The sequence below is a fragment of the Desmodus rotundus genome, chromosome 3, assembly GCF_022682495.2.
Source record: "Desmodus rotundus isolate HL8 chromosome 3, HLdesRot8A.1, whole genome shotgun sequence".
Classification (NCBI taxonomy): domain Eukaryota; kingdom Metazoa; phylum Chordata; class Mammalia; order Chiroptera; family Phyllostomidae; genus Desmodus; species Desmodus rotundus.
The window spans coordinates 35,389,432-35,395,431 of record NC_071389.1 but is presented as its reverse complement, the minus strand read 5'-3'; the positions used below and the strand labels follow the sequence as shown (position 1 = coordinate 35,395,431).

The 6,000-nt window shown below is 38.7% G+C and overlaps 1 non-coding gene across 1 annotated transcript; it reads left to right on the top strand.

Annotated features, from left to right (window-relative positions):
* Nucleotides 1-991: 991 nt before the first annotated feature.
* Nucleotides 992-1,098, top strand: LOC112314677 (U6 spliceosomal RNA). Its single transcript, XR_002975812.1, has one exon. It is a non-coding gene; the product is annotated as a U6 spliceosomal RNA (small nuclear RNA).
* Nucleotides 1,099-6,000: the final 4,902 nt, after the last annotated feature.

Sequence of the window (6,000 nt, the reverse complement as noted above, 5' to 3'; positions counted from 1 at the left end):
GTTAGCTGGTTGATTCCCAGTCAGGGCACTTGCCTGGGGCCAGGTCCCGGTGAGGGACGCAAGAGGCAGCCACACAATGATGATCCTCCCCCTCTTCCCTTTCCTTCCCCTCTCTCTAAAAAAAATAAATAAAATCTTTTAAAAAAAGAATATAACTTTTAAAATATATAAAAATATATTTTTAAAGACTTTTCTCCTAAAAATCTGGCAACAGCACCTCTCATATCAGTCCTCTGTTTCAACTCCTGCTGACTTTAGATGGCTCAAATATCAGAAGCTCTTTTAGCCTAGTAACAAAATGAACTAAGCTTTCTTGTTTCCTAAAAAATACCAAGAAAACCCTTATAACTTGCTCCAATAGAACAATAAATGAGTACACTTTAACTAATCAAAATGAAAATCTGTCTTGGAAAAGGATAGTTCTGGACCTTGGATTTGAATCCTAGACTGGGTTGCCACTCCACCTCCTTACAAACTTCTGAGCCTTGGGCAAGATTCTTAATACCTCTGAAGCTCAACCTCCCAAAGTAAAATGGGATGAGAATTCCTCACCTCTGGAGGTCATTGTGAGGATTAAATAAGATAATGTATGTAAAACACATGACAATGCTTACAAAGCAAGTCCTTGATTAGTGGATTCAAATGTTAAAATTATTTTTCAAGTACAAATAACTCTACAAAATGCTTTTCTTTCACATTTATTATTTTATTTAGTCCTCATACAAAAAAAATTCTGGACTATAGGTATCTCCATTTTATCCATAGAGAAACTGAACACCTGAGAGGTTGTGTAGACAAATTGTTTTACCCTCCTGATGGGTGGAAAATCTGGGAGTCAAAATCGAGTTTTCTAGACTCCAAGTCCAAATCACTATTCTTTATTTTTTAAGTGGACTATTTCATAACCTCCCCTCTGTCCTCAAACTTGCAACACCTCCTCTCCCCACCAAACTCTCAACTTCCTCTTTCCCTGAAAAAAAGAAAAGCAATCGTGCTGGTTTGGGCAGCACGTATACTACTATTGGAATGATACAGAGATTATTAGCATGGCTCCTGCACAAGGATGATGTGCGAATTTGTGAAGCATTAAAAGGAAAGAAAGAAAAACAATCAAAAAGGAACATCTCAAACTTCCCTTGCATCTACCCACCAGTATAGGCTCTTTGTCTTTGCCTTCCCTCCCATTACTATGAACAATTTATGCTCTTATCTAAGGCCAACCCCTGGACTTGTGCACTAAGTCTCATCCCCTCCTGCTTGTTCGAAGACATCGTCCAGCAACATTCTTTTTTTTCTCCTGCATTATCATCTTTTCCCTCTTTTTTTGGATTATTGCCGCCGGCATATAAACAAGCTGATATTTTCCATAATTAAATAACAAAAGAATGCTTCTTTTTCTCTAATTTTCCTCTTCAGGTATTATCCCCATACCTCTACTACCTTGCTGTCTTCAATTTTTCTCCTACCAATTTCTTTCATCCCCACCATTCCACTAAACAATTCTTGCCAAGAACTGCCATTCCTCATCTTATTTCACTGATCTGCAGCATTTGACCCAAATGGTCACTTTTTTTCCCCCTAAAGTTCTCTATTTAGCTTCCAGGACACATCTTGACCTTCTCCTTCCCATCGCTTTCTCTTTCTTCTTTCTTTCCCTTCTCTTCCTACCTCATGGGCTGCTCCTTCTCACCCTCTTGACCCTCTACCACCCAGACTCTAAATCTTTGGGTACCCCAGGAATCTAACCATTCTCTTTTACTCATGGCAATTTTATCTAGTTTCATAACTTTAAAGTCAGTCTGTGTGCTCATATATTCTTATTTTATATGTCTAGCCTATAGCTCACTTTTAAACTTCAGAGTCATATATCCAGCTGTCTATTCAACATGTCCACCTTGTTATCTAAATGGCCTTAACATATCAAAAGTAGATTCCCGATGGTCTCCCCTCAACCTGCTTTTCCTACCAGTCTTTCCCAGTTTAGTGTATGGCAACTGGTATAAGGGTCCTTTCAGTGTCTTATGACAAAAACCTTGGAAATCATTTTTAACTCCTCTCTTATTCTTATATCCCATATCCTTTTAGGACATCTTGTTGGCTCTATCTTCATTTTTTAAAATTGATTTTAGAGAGAAAGAGGAAAGGGGAGAGAGAGAGAAACATCAATTTATTGTTCCACTTATTTATGCACTCAATGGTTGCTTCTTGTATGTGCACCGACTGGGGATGGAACCTACAACCTTGGCTTATTTGGATGATGCTCTAACCAACTGAGCTACCCAGCCCAGGCTTGTTGGCTCTGTCTTCAAAATATATTCAGAGACTGTCTATGTCTTATCTCTTCCATCATTGCTATTCAGGTCCAAGCTTCTGTCATTACCCACTTGGATTTTTACAGTATTCTCTTGTCTGGTTTCCCTGCTTCCGCTCTTGCCCCATTAATATGTACTCTCAACATAGGAACTAGAGTGATCAATTTAAAAGATCATGTCACTCTTCTGCCCAAAACTCTCTAATAGTTTCTCACACAGAAATCTCACACAGAATTTTTAAAAAATGACAATAATGCTCTACAAGATTCTATATAATCTGTCTTCTCCATGCCCTTCTCTCACCTCATCTTCTGTCACTCTTTCCTTTGCTTATTCTGCTCCACACTATTGGATTCCTTGCTATCCTTATGGACAGCTCTTATTTCCTTCAAGTTTTTTTTAAAAAAGATGTTATTTATTTTTCAGAGAGAGAATAAGGAAGGGAGAAAGAGAGGGAGAGAAACACTGATGTGTGAAAGAAACATCAATCAGTTGCCTCGTGCATGCCCCCAATTGGGGATCTGGCCCAAAACCCAGGCATGTGCCCTGATAGAGAATCAAACCAGCAACCTTTTGGTTCACAGGCTAGTGATCAATCCACTGAGCCACACCAGTCATGGGTTAGTTATTTCAAGTTTTGCTCAAATGTTGCCTAATCAATAAGGACTTCCCTCATTATGATGCATTAAATGGAAATCTTCGCTACCATCAACACGCCCTCCCCATATTTCTTATCCCTTTTATCCTGCCTGCATACTTAACACTATTTGTCATGCTATATATTTATTTTATTTCTGTTTATTTTCTTCCTCTTCCCACTACGAAAAAACTGTAAACCACAGGAAAGCAAGGACTTTGTTTTATTGTATCCCCAGGCCTAAAACAATGCCTAATTTATGCAAGGTGATCAATAATATTAGTGTAAAAAATACATAAAATTGTTAACTGGAACAAATGAATTGTAGCTGTTGGAGGAAGTTTCTCTCTGAAATCAGACACGGTTGCATCTATTTAGAGAGGGGCAAAAACCTGTTTTTTTGGGAAAACCTGTTCCTCTACCCTTTCCTTCCATTATCTCCATATCTATCTCATACCTATTCTCCAGTTTTCCCCTTCAATCTAACAAATAATTTCTGAGGATTTAGTTCATGCTCTTAATTGGCTTGTTACCAGACTCATTCCTTCCAATCTTCTACCTAAAACAAATCTGATCTGTTCTCCCCAGTTTAAAACACTTGCATGGCTCCCCATTATCTTTAAAAACGAGAAGTGAATGTCTTAGAATGGTTTCAGATGGGCCTTCATGATCTTGACTCCTGCATACCTCTCTAGCTTAAACCATCAACATTCTCGTTATAACCTTTCTTTTGGTCATTATGTACTGAAATTGTTTCAGTTCTAGAAATGTACTTTTGTATGTTCATTGTTGTCTGCTCTGCCTCCCCCTAATAAGTAATTCCTATTAATCCTTCAGATCTCACTTAGATGTCACTTCCTCTAGAAAGCCTTTACACACATACCCCACCCTCTTCCAGCCAACTCTCTAGAATAGGTAGATTAAGTATAGTGCAGATACAGATAAATTGGGAAGTTTAAGGAAATTAAACTTCTGAAATGAAGTTAGAACACAGTAGTTAAGATCTCTTTAAATCATGGTTAGAGTTCTTTAAGAACTTTGTATAAAATTTTTCTTTATTGATTTTACAGAGAAAGGAAGAGAGAGAGGGAAACATCAATTTGTTGTTCCACTTATTTATGTATTCATTGGATGGTTCTTATCTGTGCCTTGACCAGGAATTGAACCCACAACCTTGGTGTAGTAGGATGACACAATAAACAACTGAGCTAGCTACCTGGCCAAGAGATGAACTTCATAAAGTTTTTAAAGCTTTGTTGCCATGAAGTACAGGGAAAGATCATGAGCTTTGATGTCAAAAATCCTGAATTCAAATTTTATCTCTACCTCTCCTTTAGGTAGTTACTTAGCCTATGAGCTTCAGTTTCCTCTTCTGGAAAATGAGATAAATAATATCAAAGTTGCAGAATTTCAAAAACTAAGAGACTGTCTAACGCCTGATGTGTTATTTTTGTCTTCTCATATGGGATGCTTTCTAAGGGAGAGGGTTCTGTCTTTGTCTCTTTCTGGGCAACAAAAACACAAACACTAGCTGTGAAGATTTGTGATTTGTGTTAGCTTTGGTTTATTTCTCCCATTGTACTGATCAGCAGTAAAACCTTTATTGTAGAAAGGGCCTGCCCAGGAAATGAAGGAACTGGAACCTTACAGGGGTGTCAGCAGCCCTAAACAGGAAAGGGTTAAGAGGTCTTCCTGGAGGATTATTGGTAAAGGCAATACAATAAAGTAATGAACTTGAAGAAAGAGAAAGGGCTCCTGTGGAACCAAATTAACTAGGGAAATAGTTCCCTGAGGCTATTTCATAGATTCTTGCTGTCCTTAAGTTATCACAGGTAGGTAGAAATGAGTAAAATAAGGACAAATGATACATATAAAACTAAATGCATATACAGGTATTTAAAGGATTGTCCTGTTCCTGGCTGGTGTGGCTCCGTTGGTTGGAGAATGGTCCCCTACCCAGTCAGGTCCTGTACGGGGAGGCAACTTATTGATGTTTCTCTTTCTTCCTTCCTCTCTCTCTAAAATCAATAAATTAAAAAGAAAATTTAAATAAAATAACAGATTGTCCTTTATTCTGACATGATGTCTTCCTATCTATTGGTGTTAACAATTTTTTTTAAATGAACTTACTGTGAGCTCTGTTGGGAGGACACCCCCCCCCCTCCAATTTACCGTATTTTTTGGACTACATGACGCACCTAGGTTTTAGAGGAGGAAAATAGGGGCACAAAATTTGAAGCAAAAAATGTGGTCCTGCTCCTGCCTCCTGTGACCCTGCTCCACCCCGCCCCCCACCAAGCAAGCTAGGTAAGCTACATTCGGACTGTAAGAAGCACCCCCATTTTCCTCCCAAATTTGGGGGGAGTGCGTCTTGTAGTCCAAAAATACGGTAGGTCCAATTGGTGGATCTTAAATTAAGTGACAATAAATAAACAGGAGAAAAGTTTGTTTCTAGCAATGCCCTATAGAAACTAGCTCCAAGAATACATGGAGGTAAAGGTTTATATGCTGGTATGATAAAGTAGGAGAGTGGTTTAGAGTTTCAAAGGATTGCTAGTTCTAATGAGTGTTGTTGATACCATCATTTTGGAATGTCCCGGTGCCTGTGGTCAGTGCCTCCCTGACTGAAGATCTCCCTGAAGGTACCTGGGGTTTGTGGCAGCTGATTCACACAAAGATCGGTTCTAGTCAGGTAAGGTATGTCAGATAAGATTTCTCTCTGTAACTTCTATAACTTAGATGTTTTCACATTGAGGTGATCTCTATAAGGAGTTTCAGTTTACAGAGTTGTCGATCTCTTTGCCCAAGAAATTTTCTTCCCAAATATGTAAAATGGTATGTTTTATTGTAGAGCCAGTAGGGTCAAAAAATCGTAAATTTGGAAAGCTGTCAATGGGGTCAGTTCTTTGAGATAGGCCAATAAAGTGCATAGAAATAGCCTTAATAGTTAAATTGGGTTTTTCCCCTTTATAACACAGTGGTTTAAGAGCGTAGATTTCAGACTTGGCCCCTGGCCAGCTATCTTGGTTAGAGCGCCACGCCAATACGCCA